General features: G+C 30.9%; 1 non-coding gene across 1 annotated transcript; it reads left to right on the top strand.

Annotated features, from left to right (window-relative positions):
- The first annotated feature begins 573 nt into the window (after window positions 1-573).
- TRNAW-CCA (transfer RNA tryptophan (anticodon CCA)) lies at window positions 574-645 on the top strand. The gene has a single exon. It is a non-coding gene; the product is annotated as a tRNA-Trp (tRNA).
- Window positions 646-16,939: the final 16,294 nt, after the last annotated feature.

The following is a 16,939-nucleotide window of genomic DNA, read 5'->3' as shown; positions in this document are numbered from 1 at the left end:
ATCAGTGTCAAAACAAAAACGTGAGTCACATGATAATGTTTTGATTTCGACTTATCCGAAATAATTTTAAGCTAAGTAATAATAAAATCTGATAGCTTCATTTCTTTTTCTCTACATTTGACTTAATTATTATTATTTTTTATCATTTTGACATTCAAAATTACTTAAAAAATACTCAATCTTTCAAAATATCATTGTTGCTCAACACGAAGTATTTGTATTAAGAACTGATATCATTCAAAATTAGAAATAATTTATGAAGTTTTTAAATTCCCAAGTATTAACATCAAATTAGAATTAATAATATTTTTCTTTTAATTTGAAATTATTAAACTATTAAAATATTAAACATTTTATCTATAACATATTTAAACATGTTTATAACTTTAGTACGTAGTTACAATTGAAAAACAAGAATAATGATTGTAATTTGTTATCTCATTATCGGAAGTAACGTCGTTGGTACAAAGATATTGAATTTAACTTTTTAAGAGCATATATTTTTCTTAAACATTGAACTAAACACATTATTCAGATTTCAGACTTTTCTATATAAATTGTAGACATACCGTTGACTCGGTGGCGCAACGGTAGCGCGTCTGACTCCAGATCAGAAGGTTGCGTGTTCAAATCACGTCCGGGTCATAACGGTAGTTTTTTTTTTCTTTCTCAAATTTAAGAAAAGTTATTTTCACTTTTACTTTCAAATTATTATATACATTTTTTGAAAGTTACATTCAAACAAAGTGATACTCTTGTTTTCCTAAAAATGTAAATGAAAACTTTCTTAGTATTAATATTTTATTCATAAATAATTTGATTTATGTATATATATATATATATATATATATATATATATATATATATATATATATATATATATATATACATATATATATATATATATATATACATACATAAATCAAATTATTGTATATATATATATATATATATATATATATATATATATATATATATATATATATATATATATATATATATATATATATATATATATATATATATATATATATATATATATATATATATATATATATATATATATATATATATATATATATATATATATATATATATATATGTATGTATTTCATGTATGTTTAAATATAAAAGTATTGCGCATAAACTCGTGCAAATCATGTAAATTTTAAAAAACTACAGTATGTCTAATAATTTGACCTAATTATTATAGTATACTAATATAATGCTTGATGCAATAAATATTCTATATTTATATAATATATCATCTCATTTATCCTGTCGTCGAATTTATATAATATATCCTTTGATTTTAAAACTTGATTTTTTTTTTTTTTGTCGTATGCCTGTTTGACATGAGGAATGCGGTTACTGGGCTATATTTAATGTTGTCGTCTATTAAGCTGATGTCTAGCAAATGATTGAAATTCGAGGCCGTGCAGATTCTAGCGTCGCTATGGAATTTACTGTTGAGTTTGGCAATGAAGCAGTTAATTTCTTCTATGTCTAGATCCTTCTTTAGCAGTCTGTTGCTGGTAGCTCTTGGGGCACTAGTCATGTATCTTAAAAATTTGCCTTCTGTGTATGACAACTTTTTCTTTAAATTATCACTGATAGTGGTTAGGGCAGGGTTAGCGTAGGTAGGAATTGGTCGAATGGCCTGTAGGTATGTTGCTCTTTTATTTGCCAGGTTTAGCTTTGAATTTTTATTTAAAAGTGCTTTTAGTGCGTAGAACGCACCTCTGGCTTTTCTAATAGACTCATTGATGTGAGTATTCCAGTTAAGATTTTTTGAAATTGTAATGCCAAGATACTTAGCTTGTTTAACTGGGGTGATTTTAGTGTTAAATAATTCGATCGTTGGTATCTTATTTTTGCACTTCTCTTATCAGGATGCTCTTATCAGGATGAAGCTAGATTCGCCCTTTTTTGCACCAAATTTCCACTTCATGCAGTTTAGGTTGTATGACGTAAGAATATTTTATTTTTGAATAAAGAAGTGTTATAGCTTACAATCCTATGTAAATGATAAATATCAATAAAGCAATTTTTTTTCCTAGCTTTCACGTTGTTATTTTCAATTCTCGATTATATTCGAGTGTGAAAAATTATAGCAGCATGAAATACAATGCCGTTCGAATTATCTCGAGTGTGCACAGTTTGGCCTCTTTAGCGAGCTCGAATTAACTCGAGCGCACAAGTTAAAGGGTTAAGAAACTGCAAAAATAGTACCAAGATTTTTTTCTCAAGGAAGACAAAAAAAAAAACAATTATTTTAAGTTATTATCTACCTACTTACTTTTAATCCAAGATTAAAACACCTGCCGTGACTAAAATGATTTGCCTTTAAACTAAATAGTTACTTACTATTTCAGAAAACATGAATTTTATAAAATTCACATACGTATTATTCAAATATGAATATTTAAGTTGCTATAATATATCGGAGAACATCTCGGTCCGTTTACTTACTTTATTTACAAAAATTGGGCACCTCTGCCACGCAGAAGGCCCATATCCCATATATCATGCAATATTACGGAAATTTAAAATAAAAAACAGTTTGAGTTCAGCAGTCTAAACATCTCGGTTCGCTCAAATAGATGTCCATAAAAAAAAAAATTTGGGAAATATGAAAGTGGTATTTTGAAATACCACTTTTATATTTCCAAATTATTTTACCGTCAACAAATTTTAGGTTAATAAGTTCATATTAACCACAAAGCTTAAAAGCAAAAAATCTGAAAACTTAAAATTATTTCAGATTTTTATATTCTAAAGGGGAAAAAATGGTAGCAAAATTATTGCGTTAATCAAAATTTTCAAAGGTAAATGAAAAACGCTTTAATGAAGAAGGTCTGTCTTCTGTATTCAACCAATTAAGCTGTTCAAATTTAACTTTGATTTATTTTAGACTGAAGCTGAAGTGTTAGCAAATGTGTTAAGTGAAATTTTGTTCTATTAGCTACCATTATAATTTTAAAAATTATAGTTATCGCATTGCGATAATATAAAGGTCTTAAAATTAATTGTGTATTATAGATTACCCGTCATTTACTAGAGAAATATAACAAAATAACTTCAGTATCAATTGTCATTTTACGTTTAGTTCTATATTAAATCATACATTTTACGACTCACATACCAGAAATATTCTTCGCATAGGAAAGAAATTGCCAACCCTTATTCTCTCGAATGATGATTTTCGCAAATATGACAACCAATTCACAATTACAGTCAGGAATATTTTTATATTATTCTAGATCTGAAGCGCACCATAGAATATCGCAATGTATTAATATTCATATTTAATTTCTACTAATATGAGGTAAAATTTAAATTTATAAGGCCAATAATGAAATAAAGGAATATAAATTTTACTACCACTATAAATTACAAAATAATATTTTTGACCACATAGACGCATTTGTGTCCACGCCTGAAAAACGAGAGGCTTAAAGCTTTAAACGAAAATCTAGTAACGAGATGTTGTTAATCACAATTAATAATTTCCAAAAACGTTGGTAGTTATAACCTTAAAAGCGAAATCAACAACAGAGAAGCTAACTTGCTCCAGATAGCAAATATATATTTTAAAATGGTAGTTTATCAATTGTGATTCTTGGTTAAATAACTTCCATTTAGTAGATTTTTATGCACCACTTTTTCTAAATAATTCGTAGGTTTATATAATTCACCACTTTATAGTACTTATGTCATGCTATACCTTTTAAGAAACAAGCAAAAATAGGGAAATATTTGCAAATTTTACCTTGTAACAATTTACCGTTTTTTTAATTAGTATGGCGTGTCCGGAGCAGTTGACATCTGTGCAGCAAACCTCCTTTTCCAGAAACTTTAATTTTTAGATTTAAAATGGCGGCATGACATTCTTGGTTTTAATTATAAAATAATTATATTACAAGTTTTAGTTAAAAAAAAAAAAGAAGAGCTGTTTTAAATAAGAACACAGTGTTCTAACGAAGCAGCATTGGTGACAAAACACTAACACAGTGCTAGAAAACTTTCCTTGTGATTTGTTTTTAATTCATTGCTTGCGAGTTGTTTAAAAATACGCTTTTGGAACTTATGTGATCATTCAAAAGGTAGTAGCGAAACTATTTAGTTTACAACTTGCTCTTCAAAGAAATAACTCATTCATTATAAGTACAAATATAAATGATTTAGTACATATACATACCTGCTTTTCGAGAATGGATTTTTTAAGTGTTAGTAAAACAATCTTATTCAAAAATATATTTATATTTTCACCAGATGGCATCTTGGAAGCGGATTAATATTTTTGAGTGGTAGACTTTTGATGTATGATTCTTGGCTTAATAAATTCGATTTATAGGGAATTTAATTAAAACTACTTCTGAGTGTGAAATAGGCCATTTTGTTACAGTCAAGCCGCGTAGACTCTTTTAAGAAATAAGCAAATTTTAGTTCTCGACTGAATTTTAAAATATTCTGACGAATCAGTTGTCATCTCTGCGGTTTAAATTTGCTATGGTGAAGACGCTTGTATGTATTTGTTGTAATTGCATATATGTAGTAGCGGTCAAGCTCATTTATAAATATTATTATAATTCAAAAAGGTTAATGCAATAACATGAGTATCGCAACTACTTTAAATTTGAAAATAAATCTTCCCTGAAAACCGGAAAAGTTGGCTGGTATGTATATTTTTTTAGTACTGCAATTGCTCATCGTAAGAGATGTTTCAATTTAACCCTTTAACGGGCCCTTTATTTCTAGTAAAGGTAAATTAAAGTATTTTTGGAATTGAAATTGTTTTAAGAACTGTAGTTGATATAAAAAAAAAACTCATTTAGTTTATGAAAATGCCATTTTTTTGGTGGTAAATATATTTAACATAACCTATTAGGAACTTACTGACTTTTATTTTTCTTTATTTATAAAATAAATTCCTTAAATGCTACAAACTTCAAAAGGAATTATGTATTTTATAACTTTTATAAATTTTTTAAAAGTGACAAATGGTTACCAATTTTATTCAAACTCACTTCAAGAAAGCTGAAGTTATTGAAAAATGGAAACCTAAATTAAAAGTGGTAAAACGTGGTGGAAAGTATACTTACCACGACCTTCAAAAGGGTTAAGTTGTAGCTAGAGGGAGAAATTTGCGACAGCTTAGTAAAATAAGTGGAATAAGTGGTAGACTTTACAACCTCGCATGAAATTTTACTTTTCTGAAAACGATACGTTTCTTTAACAGCGCGAAAGTGTATCACTGAACCGGAAGTGTTACTTTCCGGTTCGGTGTAGCCAATCAGCCATCACTAATTCAACAAGCGTTATAAACCACTAAAAATGTAAAACTAATTGCTTTTAAACGTATATCAATCATTAATCTTTAAATAGTATAAGATGATTCGGTTGGTGGCGCTACATATCCAGCAGTCTTTAAATAATAAAAAGGGAAATTATGTCGCTTCACTTACATACCTGCTAACTTTTAACCCTTTCAATGATGATTTTCCCAAATGGTAGTAAAATGGAGTTTAATTTACAATTTTTGGCAGAAACAAGCGCTTCATTTTGCGTGGCTAGAGCGGATTAACGCAATAGTATTACATATTAATATATATATATATATATGTAATGCCTGGTTTTCCCGTAAGACTGCGCTAGTGATGAACTTCACCCATGATCCTCTCCGGAATAAAACGTCGATACCACGAGCAAGATTGTAAAAAAGATTGCACTTGCTTAACATTTTTCGGTTGGGGTATGCTGTTTATAGCTTCCATATTAGCAGGATCAAGTTCTAATACTTTAGGCGTTATCCAGTGTCCCAAGTATTTGACTTTCTCACAGGCGAAGTGACATTTCTCTCGTTTAGCATTGAGCTTAAATTCGATGAGTCTCTCAAACACTGCCTGAAGATCGGAGAGATGGTTTTCAAAAGTGTCTGACAAAACAAATATGTCATCAAGATAAGATAGAGCTAATATATCCTTCAAGCCTCTTCTGAAACGACCAATCAACCTTTGGAACGGAACGTGGCTGGAGCATTTCGTAGACCAAACAGCATCCTTAAGTACCGGAAAGTTCCATAGGGACAAACAAATGCTGTTTTATCCTGATCTGGTGGATTAACTGCAATTTGATGATAACCAGATCTAAGGTCTAATGTTGACATATAAGGTGTATGCTTAGCCTCATGTAATAATTCATCCATTAATGGTAAATGATATGTATCGGGTACAGTGAGGGCATTAAGTTCGCGGTAATCAATGCATAACCTCATGCTACTATCTGGTTTAGACACAAGAACCACAGGTGAAGCGTACGGCGACTCACATTCTTCAATGACACCTTGAGCCAAGAGATTGTCTAATTCTTTCCTGAGAATTTCCTTCTTAACAGGCGTCATTCTGTATGGTGGCATTGCAACAGGAGGATTATTTCCAGTTTCAATACGATGATCGGCGAATGGAGTAACTTCTCCCCCTAGTTGAAAGCATCTCTCATACTTTTAAAGAAGAGCATTAATTTGATTTCTTTGATCAGGCATAAGACCTTTTCCTTCATCTTTACGCAAAGCAAATGGGCTTCGCTGCAGGAATGCGTTCAGTGGATTCGCAATCCTCAACTAGTGAATACCTTTTCTTAGGATTATCACCAAAATACCAAGACTTGGTCGATGCTGCTAATACTATATTAGCCTTCTTTAAAAAATTCATACTCATCAAGGTTCTGTTACCTTTAGTTTCAGGTAAAACTATAAATTCTGTTTCAATAATTCTACCTTCAATAGTTTTTGGCAGTACAGCTGACAAAGTTTCTCTAGATTGAGCCACAGCATCGGCTAATGTAACATTATGAGTGTGCTTTTTCAATACCACTTAATTTTCCTTGAATAATTCAAACATGCGCTCACCTGCAATACAACGGTTTGCTCCTGTGTCTGCATAGACATACACCTCCTTATTACAGATCGTAATGGGTATATTCGGAGTTGACCCTGTCGAAGTATTACAACCATAGAGCATTACCTTTCTTGCTTCAACAGTTTCTTTCTGTTCTGCAACGGAACAATTAGGGCATTTCTTTCTTATAAACCCTGGTTTTCCACAACCATAACAAGATATCTTCGATTCTTTATTCGAGGAAAACTCGTTTCCTTTTACTGCATAACTAGGCTTATTTAATTTCTTGTAACTATCCTGCAATAGGATTTCTCTCTTACTTTGGACAGCAGTATCCTTCTTTACATAAGTGGATCTAAGGTTGTCGTAGGCGTCAAGCTTATCAGCTCAAGTATCTGGCGAGTTTAATTGTTCCCACTCATCTAACAGATGTTCCTTGCAATCAGGAGGAACTCTTCTTTTTATTTGATCCGCAATGATCAGATTCTGAAGATCCTTAACCCTTTCGCGCCGACTGTCACCAGAGATGCCAACTTGCTCCGCTTTGCAAAATAGTATTTTTTGACGGTAACGAAATTTAAGCTATTTTTAGTTTAGTATTTTTAATTAATTTTTCCACCAATAAATATCAAAAATTATAAGAATCATAAAACATGCAACCTAAAGGCATTAATTATTTGGTTACTGATTTTTTTAAGTAGGCGTAACTATGCTTATTTTATAAGTTATACTATATAATTCGCCACCACCTTATTAAAACTTTTCCACAGAGCGGAGCAGTTGGCATCCCTGCTGTCACTAATACGTGCCAGCATAAAACCTTATCAATCAGGGTAAAAAGATAAAACTGGTAATCGAAGTATTTCTTTAGCAGTTTATTTGTAGGCGGAGTTATAATTGTGTGATTTATTTAATTTACCATTACTTTGTTAGTTATACTCAGGGGTGAAAGCGAGACGGAAAAGAGGAATGGCTGGTAGTAAAACCATTTCGATTATAACTAGTTTCCGGGAGGAGTCAACTTATTCTTTTTAAAACTATTCAACAATATCTACATTATCCTTGGAAAATAAGCAGTTTCATATCTAGACTAAAATTATAAAAGAAATCCTGATAGTTACAAATATTTTATTTTTCTCGAAAAAAATGCTAAAATGGAATGTTTTTCGTACCAGTTTTTGCACTTTTCCGTCTTGCTATATAAGGGCTTTCAGCCATGGTTATACTTTGAATTAACATTGATTATATATATGACTAAACTAACAATATGTAAAGTAAAAGCGAAGTAAGTCTGTCAAATTAGCAAAGACTACATTTAAGTTACCGCTTTTTATTTAATTACAACTTGATTCTGATTTTGTACGAATGCTTTTCTGAATCACCCGTCCCCAAGGGGTTAAAAGTAGTAACATTCAGCTCATTCAACCAATTCTCAAAATAAGCTCTCAGTTCAAAGTAATGATCACACCAGGTGCTTTCTTTTTGCTTGCGATGAGCAAAAAATAATTGCCTAAATTTCTCAGAACTCAATTTGAAACGCTTGAGAAGCAAATCTTTTACATAGTTAAAATTTGAAGCATTTTCTTCAGACTCACAGGCTATGAGGGTAGAAATCGAACTCGGTATCAGACTTAACAGGTGGGAAACCCAAAGTTGCTCAGGCACCTTTGCTAACTTTAGCTGCCTTTCCAGCAATATCAGGAATTAGGTAATATCATCAGTTTCGGCTTTAAATGGAGGCTGTATCCTCTCCGCACTTTCTCTCGAACGTTTAATTTGAGTGGATGTAAAAAAGTGATGTTTGTGTTGTGTTTTTGTATTGTTTTATTTCAATTAAAATATTAAAATAACTGACTCATACTCATGTGTGGTGGTTATCTTAGCATCAGCCCCGCCAGGGGCTCTAACTAATTCATCTGAGTGGGAATAAACATTAAATCGACGAAGCGCAAATGAATGGTGAAAGTTGGGGTTCAGTAACATTTACTGAGTGAAAATTAAAATTAAGTAGAGAGATAACACAAACAAATTTAAGAGAGGGAAGAGGTTTTTGTGGCAGACTGCCTCGCCTTCCCCCGAATTATTACCCCTAGCCCCTGAGCTTCTCAGGTGCACAGTAGCCACATAGCCTCAGAGAAAAGGAAAAATGCATCATAATAAATGCCTCAAAAATATTTACAAGTATTTATAATTATTTACAAAATTTACGGGACAAAACTCCATCGGATAGGAAAAAGGCGGTGGCCAGGTTATATTTTATATTGTCTTTAGCTCAAAATCAAAGTTTTTAAAGTAGTTGCATGTATCACAGGACAGTGCATCTCTGAAGAAACTTGCACATAGTTCAGCTATATGCTCATCTATTTTGTTGATTTTTAAATCTCTTCTTAGATCTTTTATTCTCATGGATCTGGGGTCTCCAGTGATGTAATAACTAACTGTTCTTTCTTCTTTATTTAAATAAACTGGGCACCTGGGCCGCGAAGCGGCCCCTATCCCATTCATCATTAAATTACATACAATAAGGTAAAATACATTGATTTGGCAGACATTGTGGTAGCCATAAAAAATCAAGCCGTTTGCTTGAAATAATAAAACAATGAAATTTTCAATATGACAAATTGACGTTTTTACATAACATTAGAAATATTGATTCAAGACTTAAATTGAAAATAAAGATAAAACATGATTTGATATGTACAATAATTGATTTTTGAAAAATGAAAGACCTAATTGATGAATATAGACAAATCACACCTTGATACATGATAAAATAACATATTTGGAGAAAATGTAGTAAATATATCGTATCAGAGAACTATTGCTCATTAATTGCAATAATAGAATTTGCAAAGAATTTAACATGTATAAGTTGATTAATATATATGCAAAAATTGGCCATATTACCAGAAAATAAATTTTAATGTAATTTAATTTAACTTAACTAAAAGTCTGCTGTGAAAAGTTCAGTGAATTTAACTTGAGAGTCTTGAAAGTAAAAATAGGGATTGAGAAGTTTCCCCGATGATTCCCACCATTTTTGAGCAATTCCTGTAATTCTTTGATTAATGACATTAATGGTAATACATACCTGCCAACTTTCACTCTTTCCGAGAATGGATTTTCAGAGTGGTTGTAAAACAATAAACGAAAAACAATCTGATTCAAAAATATATTTATATTTAGATCCCGTTGAAATTCGCTTGCCCAAGGATTAATTCATACCCTCCAACTGCTACGGAATTTCCGTAGTTTCAGAAATCTTCTTTTCAGACGGTAGCAAAATTAATGTCTTAATATTTAAAAAAAATTAATTTTAGCGTAACTTGTCCACTATTACTTAAAAAAGTGCAGGCCATATGGCTAGATTCTTAAGTTCTGATAAAAGTTTTATGAGAGATCCATTTGCTTTAAAAATTTCTACTTTGGTTCGCTACCACTAGAAAGAATTATTTTCAAAATCCTCATAAGTTGGAGGGTATGGATTATTATGCTTTCATGAATTTATTGTAATTATTTATATGTAGTGGTGGTCAGACTCATTTATAATTATCATTATAATTCAAAAAGTTAACTGGAATAACCTGAGTATTGCTACCACTTTAAATATGAAAACAAAATTTTCCGGAAAATCCGGAAGGGTTTGCAGGTATGGTAATAACTAGAGTGGTTTAGTATATATATGCTAAATGTTTTTAAAAATAGTGGTGGGTCAAAAAGATTATAAATTTAGTTTATAAATGCAAGGAATATATGGAAAGCATACCTGCCAACTCTTCCGGATTTTCTGGAAGATTTTATTTTCATATTTAAAGTGGTAGTAAATATATACTATTTTTTCTTTTATAAACTTAATTTTCAGATGATTTTGATCACCACTATTCTTACAAAAATTAAGCACATATATTAATATGCGTTACTATCATGGTTGTCAACTTAAGTTTTCTCAAATACAACGTATTTGTCTGCTTAAAATTGAAGTTTTAATTCCATTTTAATACCACTGGGAAAAATGATAATGGAAGGAATTAAAAGTTGGCAGGTATGGGAAAGCTTACATTTTACTACCACTTTAAATATAGAAATAAAATTTTACGCCAGATGCGTAAAAGTTGGCAGGTAGGCACTTAGAATGTTCCGCTTGTCTAAAATTTTCAATTAAAATGTGCCGGAAAGAAGTAAATGATCGTTAGGAAATATAGAGAAAGCGTGCCCGCTAGTAGTAACGTTTAGAATTATTTTGATATAAGATTCTAAAACTACATATGAAACTACATACTGAAATAGTAACTACAATTAGGAAAAAGAAACAATGTTTAACCTTACTCCAAAAGTTGCTGAGATAGTTTTCTTTTTTGAAAATCACGATTTTGTGACATATCATTGTTCTAAAATATCAATGCTAAGTTTTAGTCGTTTGCAACTGAGCTTTATTGAAATTACATACATTTGTAGGCTTGTGTGCTTAATTTAGGCTTATAAGCCTTTGTCAAGTAGAAAGACAGATAGAACAATTCAGAGAAGGACATCACGAAAATACATCTTATGCTGGGATTCGAACCCGCTACCTCCACGCTTTGTACAGCTTTTGGCCGTGCTCGGCCAGGGAGGCCCCGTTTTGCAACACGGAATGGTAGAATGGTAGAAATCATATAAATCTCGGTGCGCTGCCGCGAAGCGGCATTAACCGATTCATCTGTATTACTTAATCGATGATGAGGAGTAGTGAGGTGGAATGGAGATGGGGGGAAGAGGGGGTGCTTAGCACCAAAAATCGAGAGTGTATTTCGTGTGCCAAGGCAACATCATATTCCTAAGTTTTGCAACGGAAGTACTTGTTGCGGCTTAAAGTCTGTCCTGAGAGAAAAAAAAACTGGTAGTAAAATCATTTCATTTATAACTTCTTTTCATGAGGAAAGCTTTTACAGAGATGCCAACTGCTCCGGACACTCCAAAATAATTAAAAAAAACGGTAAATAACTGCAAAGTAAATTTTTCAAATATTTGACTATTTTGTTTTGCTTTTTAAAAGGTATAGCATGACATAAGTACTATAAAGTGGTGAATTATATAAGCCTACGAATTATTCAGAAATAGTGGTGGATAAAAATCTTCTAAATTGAACTTATTAAACCAAAAATCACAATTGATAAACTACCACTCTAAAATATATATTTGCTGTCCGGAGCAAGTTGGCATCTCTGCTTTTACTGCCATTAACAGAGATGCCAACTTGCTCCGGACAACAAATATATATTTTAAAGTGGTAGTTTATCAATTGTGATTCTTGGTTTAATACATTCAATTTAGTAGATTTTTATCCACCTCTATTTCTGAATAGTTCTTAGGCTTATATAATTCACCACTTTATAGTACATATGTCATGCTATGTCTGCTAAAAAGCAAACAAAAATAGTCAAATATTTGCAAAATTTACTTTGCAGGTATTTACCGTTTTTTTAATTATTTTCTCGTGTCCGGAGCAGTTGGCATCTCTGTACATATTATTAAATTATTGATATATAACGGTAGACAAAAATCGTTTAAGCAAAGTCTATTTAAATCGGAATAAAATGTGAATATTCAAATTTTACTGCCACATTAAATATAAATAAAATCTTCTGGAAAATTGGGAGTTCGCAGGTATGTTGTTATCACAAATATTATAGGATTTTCTTTAACAACAAGGCTAACAACTACTAAACTTTTTGCAAATTATTTTAAAGAGTGGTAGACAATAAAAGACTTTGCCAAAATTTTAAAAGTCAAAATAATTTTAAATTCACTTTAAAAACTGAATAATAATACTTCAAAACATTCATTTAACTACCACAAGATAAAATTCCCCCCCCCCCCCCCCCCCACGGTTGGCAGGCACGGTAAGACAAAGAATTAACTCGTGTCAGAACAGGGTAGTCACATTTCGGAAAAATATTAAAATTGTTAGATAAAGAGGTAGGAAGCAAAATGTTTTTACTAATTTCTATCGACTAAAAATATTTGTAATTTAAATTTTTGTGTTCCAAATGACCTATTGAATTCAGAATATTGACGAAGAATTAAAGCATATAAAATTTGTTATAACCTCATAAAATATTTATCACCATTTTTTAACATTTTTCTAGGCTATGTCCTTTCCGCAGTTTCTTTAATGCTATAATTTGCTTAAGATATTATTATTAGAATTTTTTTTTGCTGAAATTTTTAACTTTGCAAACATTATGCCTTTATTTTTTACATTCAATGAAATTTAAAACACATATTATTTAAAATATTTTTTACTAATAAACGATTGATGCGATAGTTAAAACAATATAAATATTTGGTTACAATTTTATTTCTTGTAAGTTATTAAGGAAAACTAACAATTGTGAATAAATTATATTTTCTTTATGATGTGCAAACACTTTCTTCATTTTTCACTAAGCTGCGTTGGAAATATTTGTTGACAGTTACAAGAGAGTAACACAGAGGGCGCCGTCTGTGCTTTCGAGCTGTCATTTGGATAAAATGTGAGGAGGATTCTGTAATTTATTACGACACGCGCTTGTCTACGGTAAAAATATAATTAATGTAAATAGAGTTGATCTGCTTATGTAATCCGTTTAATTAATCATATGCGCTGTTATTTTTAGTAATAAAAGGGATTATATTACTTACATTATCTTTTTGATGTTTTCAAATAATAAATCCCTAAATTGTTAATTCACATCTTATAACTTCCGCTCCGTGATAAATTACAAAATTTATAGCTGCAGGAAAATAACGTTTCAATTAATTAATATTTTCAAAAGTTTCGCACTTCCATATTTTTTGGAAAATTTCTTTTTAATAGATTTTAATTTGCGTTGTGTAATTCAGGAAGCATTAGCCATTTCGCCAAATGCGATAAAATCGTAAATTTAGCGAATAAAATTGTGTTTTGGCAAGAGTATTGGCGAATGATTTTTTCCACTGGAAAGAAAAATATATATTCAACTCGATTCTCAAAATTGCGTCGAAATGAATTTTTGTAAGGAAATCAGTATTTTTTATTCGAGCACAGTAATGCGGTTTCGGTGGATGCGTCGCATAACCAATTTGAATTGGGTCCAAATAATATAAGCCGGAAGCAAACAGAAAGCAAAATGCAGATTTAACCCCTTTAAATAATCCTATGGGGAAAAAATTAATCTTAAAAATGTATAAGATTTACATTTGGTGAAGACTTTTGAAAATTGGCGAATACTTTTGATATTTGGCTACATTACTGGTTAATAATTTGAAATCTTCATCGCGAGCCCTGTAGTAATGCTCTTTTTTGCTTAAATCCTTAATTAGCATTCAAAAAGTAGGCTTTTATTTTGCTCGATCAATTCAAATAGAAAAATATTAGAATAAAATAAAAATAAAATGTCCTCAAATAAAATAAAAATGAAATGTCCTTTTATTCGGAGCGAAATTAATAAAAAATAGTCAGGGTTCACCTGGAAAATGTAGAAAGTGGTAGTAATATTAAGACGAAAATTCATATTTTATTGTTGTTTGTAATTTCCGGAATATTTTTGACTTTCTAAATGAAAGATCTAAGATTTCAATATTTGGTTTTTTAATTCTAAAGTTGGTATTTAAATAAATATAGCTTCTTTATCATAAAATTGATACCAGTTCTTAATTATTTCCAAGAGCCCTGATCGGTTTGCAGCAATTTTTTAGAATATGCATACTCTTTTTCTACTTTATTTTACTTTTCTACTTTATTTATTTATCTACTTCTAATCTGAAATTTTCATTCAATTTTAAATCAGGACTGTTTGTATTCCAAAAAAAAGAAAACAAACTGTCTGCTCATTTTCCTAGAAATAATGCCCGTGAGTGCAGTCTAGCATGTTTCTTAAAAATGGGTAACAAAATAACTGCAGTAAGAAATGTGCAATTTCTTAATGATTCAAGATAGTTCCTGTGACTTTTTTTCCTGAAAAAAAATGTTTTTACTACCAGTTTATAATTTTTTCAGGATAAGTAGCTGCCCTGATGTACATAATAAATAAGTCCTTTTGGTCTCTACCGTCACCGAGTGTCACTAATACGTGACCCCTTAAAACGTTATATCAGACTAATTCTTTAGCAGTTTATTTTTGAAAGGTTTTATAACTGTTTAATTTATTTAACTCACCACTACTTGGTTCAAAATAAAACTTATGTAGTTACACTATGAACAAAGAATGCGCATTCCCTCCAACTACTACGGAATTTCCGTAGTTTCAGAAATCTTCTTTTCAGACGGTAGCAAAATTAATGTCTTAATATTTAAAAAAAAGTAATTTTAGCGTAACTTGTCCACTGTTACTTATAAAAGTGCAGGCCATATGGCTAGATTCCTAAGTTCTGATAAAAGTTTTATGAGAGATCCATTTGCTTTAAAAATTTCTACTTTGGTTCGCTACCACTTGAAAGAATTATTTTCAAGATCCTCATAAGTTGGAGGGTATGGACAAAGAATATATAATATGCGTCAGGCGACTGTAATTTAGGGCTGCTGACATTCTGCGCTTCTTGAAGAAATTTCTTCTAACGGTAGTTAAGCTTATCTTCAGGGGTGAAAGCGAGACGGAAAAGAGGAAAGGCTGGTAGTAAACCCTTTTCAGTTATAGCTAGTGTTTGGGAGGAGTTTACTTATTCTTTTTCCAAATTATTCAGCAATATCTACTTTATCTTGGAATAGAAGCAGCTTTATATATATACTAAAATTATAAAAGAAATCTTGATAGTTACAGACATTTTATTTTTTTCGAAAAAAATGCTAGAATTAAATGTCTTGTTACCAGTTTTTTCTCTTTTCCGTCTTACTATATAAGGGCTTTCAACCATGTTTATCTTTTAATGTATGGTCTTTTAATTCGTTAAAACTTATTTTCCGCATAACTACATATACGTATTTTAGAAGTTCATATGCAATGACACTTTGTTCTAGCTTTTTCGTGATGAGGCATTTAAAATGTTGACAAAATTATCAAAAATTCTGAAAGCTTTGATTTTTAAATTTCTACCACTCTATAAAATATTTTGCAAAAAGCGTAGTAGGCCTGATTAGTTCTTTAAAATGCTATGAACTGAACTTAATCATTATCCCTTTAATTATTCAATCGTAAATACCTCTAGGACTTCCATTTCAAATTATTCATATTTAGAGCAAAAACACTCTTCGCATTAACTTTCAATAGTAACTGACAAGAAATGCGAGAAAAAGTTTTTAATTTTAATAACATTTTGTATTTTAATAGTCTCCACTTTTTGCATATATAAGTCACCACTTTTTGCGTTATTAACCGTGGCAACCTTGTCTGAACAGCAGAGATGCTAACTTGATCCAAACAGTGGTTTTCGAATCTTTTAATTTATGATTCTTGAGTTAATAAATTCAATTGATAATGTTTTTACTCCCTTCTAAATAATTCAAACCCTTATGTAATACTCCACTTTGAGACAGTAAAGGCGCGTTGAGCCCTTTAAAAAGTTGGCAAAATTAACCGAAATTCTGAAAATTTTGATTAGTAGTTTTCTGCCATTTTTAAAATATTTTGTTTAATCTGGAGCAGTTGGCATCTCTGGATTAGATATGCAGAGTTTGTAAGCACCTTTAAAAAAATCAACAACTGGTATCAAATTCGTTATAAAGAAGGTGTCTGAATATTAGATCTCATTATTAAATTGTCCGCGAACTTCGTATCTAAGTATATTAACTTCTAGAAAATGAAATATTCTGGTAGCTACAAACATAATAATATTAGAAGAAATTTAGTTCAATAATAATTTCCAGGTGCCCCTAATATGGGATTAGACTAACATTGATTAAAGTGAAAGCAAAATAAATGTGTCAAATCAGTAACGTTTGAGACACCGCTTTTTATTTTTTTCAAACTGGTTCTGTTTTTGTACGAATCACCCGTGCACCCCTAGATGTTTACCAGTATAAGCACCGATTTATATAGATAGAGGATATCTTTCTTTATTTAAATCAAGCTGGGTGCCTGGACCGCGCAGCGGCCTCTAACCCATTC

Source organism: Parasteatoda tepidariorum, chromosome 12 (assembly GCF_982258835.1).
Source record: "Parasteatoda tepidariorum strain Cologne lab strain chromosome 12, Ptep-v5.0, whole genome shotgun sequence".
Taxonomy (NCBI): Eukaryota; Metazoa; Arthropoda; class Arachnida; order Araneae; family Theridiidae; genus Parasteatoda; species Parasteatoda tepidariorum.
This window is presented reverse-complemented; position numbering and strand designations above follow the sequence as displayed.